This window comes from Panthera uncia (assembly GCF_023721935.1).
Source record: "Panthera uncia isolate 11264 chromosome A1 unlocalized genomic scaffold, Puncia_PCG_1.0 HiC_scaffold_17, whole genome shotgun sequence".
NCBI classification, from domain to species: Eukaryota; Metazoa; Chordata; class Mammalia; order Carnivora; family Felidae; genus Panthera; species Panthera uncia.
In genome coordinates, this window is record NW_026057577.1 from 45,412,776 (window position 1) to 45,427,944 (window position 15,169).

Below are 15,169 nucleotides of genomic sequence, written 5' to 3' on the forward strand. Positions count from 1 at the left end.
TGGGACCTTTTCAGGAATGTTGCCCATGTGGGGTGGACTTCCAGCATCTCCCGTGGCCACTGTCCCTGTTATGTACCGTACCCTGTACCAATGGTCATGTAGCATCCCTTTGCCGTCATCCTTGTCCCCAGAGCACAACAAGAGAGAGGATTCCTAAGTGTATACTGAACATCATGGGGGGAGCTTAATTCTCAAGTGTTAACAATGTGAAACTCTTGGAGAAACAGGTTCATAATGTGAAAATTCTGCGAGATAGTACATTGTTTTAAATTAGCATAGTTACTCTCAAAGTTAGAAAGGAAAAAGTTTCTTGCTACTGGCATTTATTAAATAGTTTGTCTCAACCTAAATGAAAGCATTTTGGTAAAAAAAATTTTCCTGCCATCTATAAAAAAAAAAAAGAGAGAGAGAATCACTGATTTGTATATAAAGAAAGGGAAAAGGGGAGAGGCAAGGAGGAAAGACAGAAGGAGGGAGGGCATGAAGAAAAGAAAACTTTTTTCTTACATTGGACTATGCATCATGGTAATGAGAATATAATCTGATCACCTAAAATAGTCTGGCCTTACTTATGCCCTCTGGTTGGTGATTATTTTTGCCTTCATAGGAAATATTTTGATTTAAAATTTTCATTATATTAAATCTTCCTTAAGTCTTAGAGTAGTATGCCCCAGGCTGACATTCACAATTTACAAACCATTTGTAAACCAAAGCTTACAACTGGTTTGGCCACGGCCCCAACCAGTCAGAGCAAGTGCTCCCTGGTATATGGTGTCCATGGGAATCAACTGGATCTCAACCCTCAGATGTCATTGATCTGGGATTTTAAAATGAGATCACTGGAAAAACAATATAGCAAAAGCTTTCGCTCCTCTCAGCTCATTTTCTATAGGATTTAAATAATCTAAAGTCTAGCCAGAAACCAGAAGAGCTCAGCAAAAAATGGTGGAGCCACTTAGCATATCTAGAAGGAGGTCTGTGTAGCAAGGCTCACACGGTCTGTTCACAGGACAGGTGATACAAGGGATTCTCTGCCAGTGGTTTTGACTTTGAAACCACCTTAATGTTTGCCATGTTTTCATCAATCTTGAGACAGGAGACTGCAGAGGGAAGAATTACTTCTGGAGACAGTGTACGTTAATACGAGCAAAAGAGACAAAGAGACAATAGAATAGGGGAAAACCCCAACATCCAGACACAGCAACTCTAAACACACAAGAAGCTGAGGTTATCTAGTACAGGGGCAAATAGCCCTGTACAGAGCAATCAATACTCCCAGAGGGCAAAGCATCATCACAATTATGTATACTGATGACTGGACCACCAGGAAAAGATGAAGTTGTGTTCTGGGTAGAGAAAAAATCAGAAAAGGATGAATTCAATGAATGGAAAATCTTTGCATACAAACATTTAAAATTCTAAAAAGAAAAAAAAATCAAAAACCCTAAGTAATCCTTAAAAGAATAGCTTCTGATATATCTCTTAGGGTATGAAATAATGTTACTGTGTTTATATGTATGTTCTTACATGTAAAAGTGTAAGAATAGACTGTTCCACAGTATAAAGGAAATGGCATTATCTAGGAAAATTTAACTACTGAGTTTTATAGTGAATTAATAACCAGAAGGTAAGAAGAAGGAAGAAATTATATTTTCAAGGATTCCAAGGAGGCTGACACAATTCACTTGGTCAGCTGGAACTATTCTCCACCTGAAAAGTGGCTGCAGAGGGTGGGGGAGGACTGGGCTGTGCTTCCAGGGACAGGGCGACATGGGTGTGTGAGTTTCATGTTGTAAGCCTGCACTTTTCAGAAGATAGTGGGCATGAGGGGAGGCCAGAAAATGACAGAAAGCTGAGAGGTACAAGATCCCGTCTCTTATCAAATGTGAATCTCTGATCAACTTACCAGATTGTGTAAAAGGACAGGACTTTTTTCATGTACTAGCTAGCGGGGCACCAAATTAACCTCAGACTTTTGGATTTAGGAGAATTGGAGGAAAGCAAGAGGAGGTAAGGTCATGAACTTGTAGGAATTGTGAGGATGACTGATGGGTTCAGAATTTGGGGATTTGAACCAATTTACCTAAATCTCTGAGACTCAGGAAAGCCCAGTAGAAATCTGTGTGTGTGTGTGTGTGTGTGTGTGTGTGTGTGTGTGATAGGTATATATGTTTGTATGTGTATGTGTATCTGTTTTTTAATAACCAATAGTTACTGAATACCTGTTGAGTGACAGGTGCTATGTTAAGTGCTTTTATATTCATGATTTCATTTAATCTGTAAGTCAACTTCTGTGAGGCAGGAATTGCGACAGTGAAGAAATTGATCTCAGAGAGGTTAATTCGCTTGCCCAAAGTCAAAGTCACACGGCCAAAGAGTGGTTATTCTAACGTGCATTCTTTCTGCCCAACCTCAAGCAAATTTTAATGCACCAGGAGAAGCTGTTCTTTATTTACAGACCTACATTCTCTCAAACAGTCAGGGAGTCTGTCTTCCGGTTGTCAAGTTACTAAACCTTGACAACAATGAAGGAGAATTTTAATGTTCCAAGATTTCAATAGATCTGGAGTTTGTGTGGGAAATTGAAGATGCAGGTTTAATGCGGGACAAGGAGGACAGCCGTATCTTGTAGATTTAAGGCATTTGCTGTGTATACATGTTTGGAGCTGTTTTCTTCTGCAACCACCACTGCCAGCGATAAAGAATGAATGATACCGAGTTCACAGGACTGATATCCATCAGCAACAGTATTTATTCCAGCCTCATAGGAATAAATACAAGGATGTGCTGATAATTACACCTTGATACACGGAAGAGGATAGAAAAACTCTTCCTCAATTTGTCTAGCTCTCTGTGAATAATAATGCTGTCTGTGTGTTTATGGGAGGCAAAGTATTTAAAGCTCTATTGTTATTTTCACAGAAAAACAACTTTGAGAGAGGCATGTTTTCCGTACGCACTGGGAATGTGGGATTTATCTCATGGCCCACGGCCCCCTTTCCTTTTCTAACCAGCACAAATTCCTAGTGTTTTGATGCATGGGAGACGCTCTGCCTTCACTGTGAGATGACAGAGGCTTACAGAATGTCAAACAGAGCCCTGGTTTCCTGACTTCTGACCTAGCTCAGGTTTTTCTGTTTCTTTTCTTTCTTTCTTTTTTTTTTCCCTTTACATGACTCAGACAGGCTCTCGGAGGCCTAGAGATAAAAGGCCTTATTAGAAGTGCAAAATATGACTATTATTACCTCTTTCAATAAGGCTTCTTGCCAATTTTTCAAATGACTAGATTCCGTGTGCTAATTATTACTACACAGATTCTGCATTTCATTTTCTTTCCCTGAAGGAGCCCACTTCCTAGGAAGATGAAGACAAGTGCTAAAAAGTGTGTTTACTGCCATCTATGGGAGGGAGTGGGGCCACCATGGCAGCGACAGTGGGTCCCCTTCCCGTGTAAGTCACAAAGCCACACGGAAATGTGCATGCTGTGTACAGGTTTTGCAGGGACCTCCGCAGGAAGATACCACTGGCAATTCATTTGTTTAAAGTTTTCCAGAAATAAAAGTTCACATTCCTGCTTTAGAGAGTGAGAACAAACTGCCCAGTTCAAGGCCATCATATTCATGTGTCTGGTAAGATAGAAGCATGTGGGCCCCTCTCCTAACTCAGGGTTCTCCCCTATGAGTACCCTCCAGTGTCCTGGCAGAGAATGCTGGAACTAGAAGTTCATTTGCTGGATGACTCTGAATATTCTGAAGGAGGCCAAGAAGTGGGGTCTGATAAAGACCCTCAAATGGCCAAAATAGATGTCTAAAGTCCATGTGCTGCATGGCCTAGGAAATTGACCCACGAATCAGGCTATTATAACAAATTACACTGTTTAAGTATCAGAAACTCAATTACAAGATGGAGCAGAGATTTTGAAAGACAGATGTTTGAGGGAAACAAAAAGTGATGGCACTGATCCTAAAACCTAGGGAGAAAAGAGGAAACTTAAGGAAAAAAACGAAACAAAACAAAACACCGGATACAAGAGCCCAAGAGAGCAAAGCAGCTTGGACAATCACGGTAGTGTAGCAATCCGTGTTCATGCTAATGATCCAATTATCAAATAATGGTTAGATTTTCTTAGGGTGGTTAAGTCAGTAACATGAAAGGAGCAAAGGATACGACAGCACAAGACACAGGAAGAAAAATATAAACGGTCCTTGAAATATGAAAAGGTGTTCGACCTCATTCTGCACGAGGAAGCTGCAAATTAAAAGTACGAGTTAAAGACAAGCCTCTGAACAGGAGAAAACATTTGCAAAACAAATATTTAAAGGTATAACCATAAGATACCAAAAGCTCTTCAAACTTGACAGTAAAAGTAAACAACCCAATTAAAAGGAAGGCAAAAGATCTGAACAGATATGTCACCAAAGAAGATATACAGGTAGCAAATAAATATGTGAAAAGATGCTCAATATCATATGTCATTGGGGAATTACAAACTGAAACAACACCACTGGATACTGGATCCTACTATCCACATATGACAATGGCTAAAATCAGAAACAGTGACAACACTAAATGCTGCCATGGATGCACAGAAACAGGAACTCCCCTTCGGTGCCTGTGGGAATGCACAGTGGTTTGGCCTCTTTGGGAAACAGTACTTACATGTACTCTTACCATACAATCCAGGAAACGTGCTTCTTCTAGGTATTTATCCACATGAAACAAAAAATTTACGTTTCTGCAAAAATCTCCGCATGAATGTTTATAGCAGCGTTAGTCATAATTACCTTAAATCGGAAGCAACCAAGATGTCCTTCAATAGGTGAATAGATTCAGAAACTGTGATACAGCCAGACAATGGAATATTATTCAGGGCCAACAAGAAATGAGCTGTGAAGCCATGAAAAGGTGTGGAGGACCTTTAAATGCCTAATTGTACATGAAAGAAGCCAATCTGAAAAGCCTACATACTGTATGACTCCAACTGTATGACTTTTGGAAAAGGTAAAACTGTGGAGACAATGAAAAGATCAGTGGTTAGCAGTGGTCGGGGATGGTGAGGTGGGATGAACAGGTACAGTACAGAGAATTTTTAAGGCAGGGAAACTATTCTGTATGATACTGTAATGGTGGGTATGTGACATTATGCATATATCAAAACCCAAACACAAAGAGTGAACGACTTAGTTAATAATAATGTGTCTGTATCGCTTCATTAATTGTAACAAATAGGCCACACTAAAGTGAGATGTTAATAAGAGGGGAAACTATGTGGCGGGGGGGTGGGGCAGAGATGAGGTATACGGGAAATCTGTACCTCTGGTTCAATCTTTTTGTAAACCTGATATTTATCTCAAAAAATAATGTCTTGGAGCATCTCAGTGGCTCATTGATTAAGTGTCCAATTCTTGATTTCAGCTCAAGTCATGATCTCACAGTTCACGAGTTCAAACCCCACTTTGGCCTCTGCCCTGACAATGTGGAACCTGCTTGGGACTCTCTCTCTCTCTCTCTCTCTCTCTCTCTCACTCTCTCTCTCTCTCCCCTTCCCTTGCTCTTGATCACTTTCTCTCTCTTTTTTTAAAATAAATAAACTTAAAAATAAAGTCTCTTAATTTGAAAAAAGAGTGGACAAAGATTATAAAAAAATGGAAACAATAAGAAAGTAGGTGTCGCAATCCTAACGTCAAAATCAAACCAAACCATATATTTTTTAATGTTTATTTTTGAGAGAGAGAGAGAGAACAAGTTGGGGAGGGGCAGAGAGAGAGAGGGAGACACAGAATCCAAAGCAGGCTTCAGGCTCTGAGCCATCAGCATGGCACCCCATGCGGGGCTTGAACTCACAGATCACGAGATCATGACCTAAGCCAAAATTGGATGCTTAACTGACCGAACCACCCAGGCACCCCAAGCCAAATATTAGAAGAGACAAAGATGGGCACTTTACAAAAGCCACATTCCACAATATAAATATTTTTTTTAACAAATGAGTTAATATTCTTTACTCACTGATTGACAAAACTTCAAAAGGAGAGCTTGGTTGCAGATCATGCCACTGAAAGTGTGGGGAACCAGGTCTGCTCATACAGTGATGGCAAGAGAGAATGACAGATACATACTCTGTGAGGGGCGATGTAACAGTAGTTACAAAAATTACAAATGCACATGGTCTTTCTTAGACACAGTGCTTCTGGGAATTTAACCCACAGACATACTCAAACATGTACAAAATGAAGTAAATACAGAGATTATGATTACAGTATCTTTGTGGCATATTTTAGAACAGCAGAAGGTTGGATACAGGTAGATGCCTATCAGTAGGGGCAGTTTAAATTATGGTGCACCCACACAATAATGCTGCCGTTAAAAGAATGAAGCATCTCTGTATGTACTGATGAAGAGTGATGACTGAGGTATAAGATCTTAAAAGGCAGGGTGCAGTACAGTGTCCTAGCACGTCACCTTATGTGACAAAAAAAACCTGAGGAGAGAGATCCCCCTCATAACCTGGTAATGGCAGTTACGTAGCATCTGTTAGGGATAGGAAGTGGGAGCCTGGGGCACCAGGAGGAGGAAGACATGATGATCACTCTCTACTCTTTTGTTTCTCTGCTGGAAAAAAAATGACATGAAATGATTTTAAAATAAATAAGGCAAGAGAGTATATAATGCATTCGGGGATGTTTCCATTTACTCTTTTTAAACGCTGATCTCTAAAATGTTGGTTAGCTGTAGTTATCTGGACAATTTAATTACGTGGAACACCTCATTTCCTGACGATGCTGGATGAATAAGGCATTACTCTGGTTTGCTGACTTATGCACAATTACAAAGTTAACATTATCATCATAGCACAAAAGAGATTGGAATTTAGAACAAAGGATGGGCATACTTTTCAACAAGAAATTAAAGCAGAAGGAGAATGGATGAAGGAGACAGAGTCTGTAACTCTCACCCTGATTGAGGGATGAAGGTCTAATGAACGAAATATATGAGCCTTGTGTGAAGTGCTGTGCTGCTGAGTGTAACAGGCAAGGCTTCTGTTCACAAAACAGCAAAGCCGGTTGCTGCCTTTGTAAGAAATGCTTTGTTAGGCACCAGCGTTGACAGGGAGAATCGTGTTCAGTGCTCACTTAGGTGCTTTGGAGGGATTGCAAAGAAGGCAAAGGCATAACTTCTGCCCTAGGAGAAGCCCGGCCTTGACCACAGGACATGGGAATGTAACCATGCCCTCCACATAGGAACTCAAGTGGTGGGCACCTTCCCTGAAAGAATAGAGCAGAAGTTGACCATCAGGCTGATAGGAATTGCAGAAATATGCCTCTACATGTTCTAAAAAATCTGGATGCGTCATATGGAAATTCAGATTGTTTAAAGCTTTTTTGAAAAATTGGAAGATCTAACAATGCAGGGCCTGCTTTTCCTGCATATTAACACCCACTAGAGTTGAGCAGGGACTGTCTCCCTTTAGATGGGACATAAGCATGGTCCTAGCTCTCCCTACTGGCCCATCCCTCCCAATTACTTGCCTGTGTCTGTAGGTGCTTCAGTTTGTAAGTCCTGAACCAGACTCAGGAGGGGGTAGTTTTGAAAAATGTCTTGGAAATAAGAGATTCTGGAACAGATTTTGAAAGGCAAGATATAGTGGCCTGGTGGATTGGGTGTGTGAGGCATTTCAGGGGGAAGGTTTCTAGAATGTCAGAGTGTTTCTTCTTGACCAAAACTTGGACCAATCATAGGGTGCCTGTGCTTTGGAGAAATCCAGATAATCCTGAGTGACCAAGGTCTTAGCTCCTACCCTGTGCCAGGTGCTTTGTAGGGGTGCATCAGTGAACAAGACAAATGGTTTCAGAGAGCTTACAACCTGCTAGTGGAGGTGGCTATGGTGAGAAAATGAATCTTATGTGTAGATTTACACAACGTAACGTACTATGAAAGGAACAGACAGGATTGTCACGGGATTTTTGTGAAGGTGGGCAGAGAAGGGGACACAGAAGCTGAGACCTGAATGATGAAAAGAGTCAGGTGACGAATGTGATCAAGAAGGTATCAGGCAGAGGGAACAGCATGTGCAAAGGCCCTGCAGGGGAGTGGGGGGGGGGAGGAGAATATTCCTGAGCCTGGAAGAACAACCAGAGGGTCTAGAGCATAGTGAGGAAAGTGGTATGAGGTGACACTAGACAAGGAAGAAGAATGAGACCACAGCCATCAGAGTAAAAGACGCCAGAGCTATATTCGACCCTGAGAAGTTATTGGCAGGGGGCTTAAGGATAGGAGTGTCCTGATTCAGTTTGCAGGTCGAAGGGACTGGGCGATACAGAAGGGAGGCAGGGAAACACCATTCAAGCAAGGGTTGGCTTGCTTTCCCTTTCAGCCTCCCACAGCCAGCATCTGAACACTGGTTCGCGGTCCTCCTTGCTTGTTAGCCGTCCACTCCACTCTCTCCTTGGTGTTTCATCTTTACCCTTGGTCCTCTTGTTTTACAGCTTTCTCCTATAACGGAATATTGGGAAGAGTCGGCTTCCCTTGTCTCTTCTTCCCTCCCCTGCAAACTGCCCCCTCACACACGCCCCCCCACCCACCACTGTGAGTCTGTGCCCCCACACAGTGATCTCAGCCAGCCCCGTGCTTAGGGACAGCAGTGCAGGTGGAAAGAAGCAGGTGGAAGAGTTTTGCCTGGCTAAAGCGGAGCGCACCAACCTGAGCTTAGCAGGAAGGATGGCAGTTAGGCAAAGCAGGGCTAATTGGTAGTGGGCTTTGAAGCCCAAGACAGGAGGAGTTTTAATATGATTTGGGAGGCAGCTGGGAGCCTTTACGGGCGTGTGAAGAGGAGAGCGATGTGATCTAAGTGACACTGGAGGAAGATGATTCTAGATGATGTGTGTCCAATAGAAGAGAGGGGACCCCCACAGGCTGGAGGAAGGGGAGCTGATTGGGAGGCAGGAGTCCATGTGTGCAGCGATTATGGTTTGGACCCAAGCTGTGGGACAGAGAAAGCAGGCAGAAGAAGAAATAGCAGGATTTCAGGTTGAAATTAGGTGCCTCTGTGTGTGTTGGGGGTAGGAGGCGTGGCTACAGAGATGAGGTGAATAAGAAAGCGAGAACTCATTTGACTAGACAAAGACTTGGTAGAGCAGCCAAGAGAAGTGCTTCACAGTCCACTCACGTGTCACCCCTGTGGGAAATCGACCCTTCCTCCACCCCCCACCTTGGATGGGTAACAACTTTCTCTCAGGTGTATGTTCTTTTCTATTCTTGTACCACGATGCCGAGTTGTAATATGTCTTTGTCCATGCCTGCTGCTAATCAGTAAGCCCCACAAGACAGAGCCCCTGTTTTACTCCCTTTCTGTTCCCGGTGCCTAGTTAGCACGGGGCCTGGCCCTTAGTAAGTACTCAACATGTTTTGGTGAATGAGCAGCTGAATGAATGGAAACTTTCCAGAGGCATGCCATTGAACACCAGCCACTGTACAGCACCATAAAACTTACAAATTGTGTGGCAGCTGCAGCGTCCCTGGAGCAGTTGTGGGGATCAGGTTACAGCTGGGAGTCTCACAAAGCCCCAGCCACTGCGGCAGCTGACAGGTGGTCCTGGAAGTCAGGCTTGCGATGGCAGACAGGAGGCTGGGGGAGTTAGCTCAGTGCCGTCGGAATCTGAGATCAAATTGCAGTGTTGTTTAAACACCTTAGGGTTACAAATGGGCTTTCACCCTTAAAATCCCATCTGTAAATATGTAGCCTTAAACTGTCTAAATAGCCCTCTTAATGTTGTTAAATCCGGGGTTGGTAGAGGCCACTGGAAAGGCTTTTGTGGGCTCTCCAGTTGATTTCACTGAAGTTACGTTTGTGTTACAGCGAAATGTGAAACCTGGAAAATACATAAAAATGAACTTTTCGTACCACGTGCCAGTCCCCCAACTAACGTCAACCGAATTGAGTAAACTTTCTAGATACCTACCTTCTATTCCACTTTTTACTACGTGCCAAACATTTGATTTTATACCCATTATATCATTAATAGTCACAACAAGTACACGAGACAGGAGCTCTTGCTCTCAGCTTCTGTATTTGGTGAGAGCTATTGCTGATAATGTTAGAGCAGGAGAGATCTTGGGAGACCATTTAGTTCAAGCTCCTAAGTTTGAGGTGCAGAGGGCTGATGCTCTCTAAGGAAAGCGATTTGCCTGTGGTTCCACAACTGGACGACTGACCTACTGGGGCTGGAACCCAAGCCTCCTGTCTTTTCTGCTGGAATATTTCCCTTTCAGAGACATAGGAGAGTTAAGCACCCAGGTAGAAACACTGTCTCAGCCATGATCTTCAGTGCGAGGATGTTCTTGTTCCTTGTTTTTCATTTAAGTCCAGGAAGTTCAGGGAAATGAGTCTTGAATGAGCAAAGTGGGAGCCTCTTGGAAGCCTGCTCCTGGTTGGAAACCCTTGGTCAGTTAGGACCAAGATCAGAACCATCTGCCTGCTCTGGACTCTGCTGTAGTGCTGAGGGAATTGGGTCTTTTATTTGTGTTCATTTGGATGGTTAATTATGTAAATATGTGTCTATTTAGTGCCCTAAGCATTTAAATCAGATCTAATGGTCGTATTGGTTTGCTTCCCGCACTGCCCAGTGAGGAGCAGATCATTGCCAGTAACTTCTGCACGAGGAGAATTACAAATTGTTCATGCAAACATGGTGCTCTCTCTATTTTTAATGCATTTTTTATGCATTTTTCTTCCATTTTTTTAAAAATTTAAAACAGGATATAGGTGGACATGCCCTTGGTACGTCTCCTGTGGTTTTCATCCCAGGGTATATATTGAGTTTATCTTATGGGATAAATTCACTTGATGTGCTCCGTGTTCCCTGGTTTCACCTTCCCTGCCTGATTCTAGGAGCTGCCAAGCCAACCCTTCAAGCCAACTCTGGGAGCTGGGCCCTGGCAGCCTGGAGGCCTGGTAACCAGGGGTTGCACAATGCCCCAAACCTCGTCAGTTACCCCAACCAGTCTCGCACATTGTTTCTGGAACTTTGCCCGAGGCAGAATCCCCACCCCACCTTGGACAGCTCTGCAATTAACTAGACCATTACTTCTTTTCATTAATAGTGACCTGGATCTGGGTGTCTCATCAGTTTTATTTCCTGGGGCCACACAGCGATAGATTCTGTGGGAATCGAACAAGACAAGAAGGCAAGTCAGAGTGGAATTCTTCCCAGCCTCTCTTTTCCTTCCAAGTGTGGGTTCCCTGGCTGGGCTCTGCCTGAGCAGCCTGCAGGAATTTGGACCTGAGGGAAAGAGGAAACATTGTATTAGACGGGACTGCATGGATATTCTAGGAGAAGGTGTGCACAATAAGCACAAAGCTCTGAATGTAAGGGGCTTGTTAAAGCTTTGTATCCTTGCTGGCAACTCTGGAACTATTCTTCCCCAGCCGTCTGTTCATATTCTCTCCCCTTCCCCTCTGGCAAGTACTTTCTGGCATGGAATGTACTCCGTTATCCTATAAACAGGTCAGAACTTCTTTTCATTCTGGACATACATTTTCATGGCTAAAAATATAAACTCAAAGCACTACACTGGGATGGACTTTCTGAGGGGCACTCTGGCAACTCATATCAAAAACCAAAAGCCAATTACATTTCGGGGGATTTAGCCTAAAGAACCAGTCAGACTCCTACTTAGAGCTCTAAGTACAAGATGTTCATCAGAGTGTTGTTTAGGTAAAAGCAGCGGGACTCTGTAGTTCCTGCTGAGTGGGCTCAGGCAACATCTCTTCTCCCATATGCATTTGCATTCACTGGTTTAAGAAGCTGAGCACAGGCTAAGTCAGGAGTTGAAGGGCCTCTTGAGGACAAAATAACTGAAACGTTATGGTTATTTTTTGTTTTGTTTTGTTTTTGAGGTTGAGACATATACAGGACAGTTTGGTGAATGCGGCCTCAGTGGAAACCGGATGGGGGGAGTGCTAAGATGAATTTTATCATGTAGGAGGAGGCAAGTCAGGCAGGACCTCATCATTAGAAGTAACCAGTGGTTTGAAACACAGCATGTTAGCTGATGCCAGCCCTTGAGCCAATCCCTCTGCTAGCGACTGATCTTTTTGGTTTGCCTGGGACTGAGGAGTTTCCTGGGACCTGGGCCCCCCAGTGCTGAAATCAGGAAAGTCTCAGCAAACTAGAACAGCTGGTCCCTACCTCTACCAGGGAGACGAGGTTCGCGCTCAGAGAAAGAAGTTATGTAAGAATGATAGAGCGTGTCCCCCCACACCGGACACACTGGGCTTGGAGTAGCCTTGCTACAGGACCCTACCTGAGCATGGCAAAGGTGTGTTTTCCTTCTCACTTCACAGGGGTAGTGCCAGCAATAAAGATCATCCATTTCGAAGTACAGTAATGGTAGTTTGGTTGTGCCAACATTGGGAATAGCGGATTTTCAGAACACCATGATGAGTCGGTACAACTAGAGAAACAAAACTCCAGCCTAAAGTGCCCCCCCCCCCCATGGGACTGTCCTACGCAGGATGTGTCTGTCACCCTGGCCTGGTTGGCCGTGGAAGCAGGCGATGGCAGGAATGATCCACTGACACAGGTACATACCCCTGGGGGCTCCTGGAAACATTTAAGGAGAAAGATTCTGAAAATGATGGGAATTGGGGCCTTAGCATTATTAAATTGGGGAAATTTATGTTACTGGGATTACATTTGTGTTCATTGGCTAGCAAAAAGCCTGAGACTTTCAGGTCACGTTTGTGAATGAGAAATTAAAACATGCAGTCTGATAATAGGAAATTGATGAAATAAATTATACTATTCATAGTCATTTAGAATAAAAATGTAAATATATATATATTATGACAGAGACATGCAAAGAGAGTTATAATATTACTGAGTGGAATAAAATCAGTATGTAAAATATGGCCCTTTTCTATTACAGGATGTCTACATTTTTAATTTAGAGGCACATATGTGGACAACCACAAGAGTCTAGAAGATTAACAATGATGGACTCTGAATTTGGGGTCACTTACATTCATTCTTGTTTCTGTTGGTATCTCTCAATTTTATAATTTTTCTAAAAGAGCATGCATAATGTATGCTACACACACACACACACACACACACACACACACACACGCTTATTAAAACTATCTGCACGGTCTACACGGTTGCAGCTTCCCAAACCTTTTCATAAAAAAGGCATCGTATCAGGGCACCTGGGTGGCTCAGTCAGTTAAGTGTCTGACTCTTGACTTCCGCTCAGGTCATGATCTCAGGGTTCATGAGTTCAAGCCCTGCGACCAGCTCTACGCTAACAGCGCTGAGCCCGGTTGAGATTCTGCCCGTCTCTCTGCCCCTCCCCCGTTCGCACTCTCTCTTTCTCAAAAATAAGTAATAAAAACATTGAAAAAAAAAAAAAGGGGGTGGTGTCTACAATTTAAGATATGTTTATATTGAACGCTCACACCTTGGCTATATTCATAAAGAACAAATCACCTTTAGGCCTAGGCTAGAAACTCCGTGCAGTTTGAGGCTCAGGAGGTAAAGAGCATAGGTCTCAATTTTCATGACCATCTGGGTTCAGGAATTGGTGGGGAAGGACTTAGAACTCCACTTTCTTTTTTGCCGGCACAGGCGTCCTCGGTGCCCGCACCTGCATGCAAAACAGGCCCTGGGAGCTGCCCAAGCTGAGGTAGCACGCGAGGAGCCCTCTCATGGGCACGTTTGCCTGAGCAGAGCACAGGCTGTGACAGGGCTGTACGCAGACCTTCCCTGGACGGGAGCCCTCACGTCTGTCATCCCAGAGCCTGGCAAGAAACAGAGGTGAGGGGGTCCCCCCATATGTGTTCGCTGCACTCGTTACACGACGTCGACCACCGCAGGAGCCAGAAGCACTTGACTGTGCTCTGTAGCTCTGCATTTCGTGAGACGCTTTATGCAGTACGAACGCAGCGGCATTTCTTATGCTGGATTTGCCATCTCTGTCTGTTCCCAGCCTAGAGGAGTAACCAAAGGGAGTAGCAAAGTAGCCGCTCTGGGAAGGGGCTCTGGCTGGCACCGCATATCGGAATGCACTGCTGATGGCCCAGACAGTAGAAATTAAAGGGCACAAAAGCTCCTCTGCTTGCGTCTGCAACACGCCTTGACTGGTGATGAGTAGAATTCATAGGGCTTAAGAATCGCATACTTAACAGAAGCTCATCCAGACCTCTTTGGTCTGGATAATGGGCTGGAAATCAAGCTCTTGCTGAGAGTTTCTGGTTCAATCAAGTCAGAAAAGAACTTGAATCCCAATTTTTTAAATACATACAGTTGTATAATATGATTGAAGGGGTCCTTCGGCCTTCAGTTTTTACCAGCTAACCCACATTTCTTCATTTGTCACCTAGCATCCAAAAATGCACAGGGATCTGTTCTAGAAGATTTCATTGTATCCAAGCTGTCAAGAAAGGAGCACTTATTTAAAGTACTTGGTCTGTCCATCTAAGGGTTCAAAAAATTTGTTTTAATGTTTTTATTTATTTTTGAGACAGAGACAGAGCACAAGTGGGGGAGGGACAAAGAGAGAGGGAGACACAGAATCTGAAGCAGGCTCCAGACTCTGAGCTGTCAGCACAGAGCCCAATGCAGAGCTTGAACCCCAAACCATGAGATCATGTCCTGAGCCAAAGTTAGACATGTAAGTCACTGAACCACCCAGTTGCCCCTGTCTCAAGGTTTCAAAAGAGTTCGGCTGACCTTACAAGGTGGAAATATAGAGCATTTTAAAATTGTGCCCATTGAATTCTTTAAAGTATGATACTGATTAGAGAAGCTACAAATTGGGACATAGTAATTCCTGGAAGCAAAACTCTGCTCAGAAGAAAAAGAAAAGAAGAAAAAAAAGAGGAGGGAGGAGGGAGAACATTGAGAATGTCATCAACCATATAAGTAAGGGCACCTCTCCTCTCGGAGCTTCAGGTCACTTTTCTGTCTATCAAAAGTACTAAATTATGTGAAAAGACATCTTTTATCCTATGTATAAAGGTGGGGGAGAGGGATGTAAGACATTAAGAGAAGGGCATACTAGTAATTTGAATTCTTTAAGTAATAAAAATTTCTGGAAATACCACTAAATGGAATTATGCTCTTCAGAAGGTTGGACCTCACTCAGTAGTACACTGACTTTAGAAGCTTCT

At 43.4% G+C, this 15,169-nt stretch overlaps 1 long non-coding RNA gene across 1 annotated transcript in view; it reads left to right on the plus strand.

The window, feature by feature from the left end:
* The window catches only part of LOC125935669 (uncharacterized), a 56,387-nt gene that overhangs the window by 12,870 nt on the left and 28,348 nt on the right, over positions 1-15,169 (plus strand). The gene's annotated exons all lie outside the window — the stretch shown is intronic.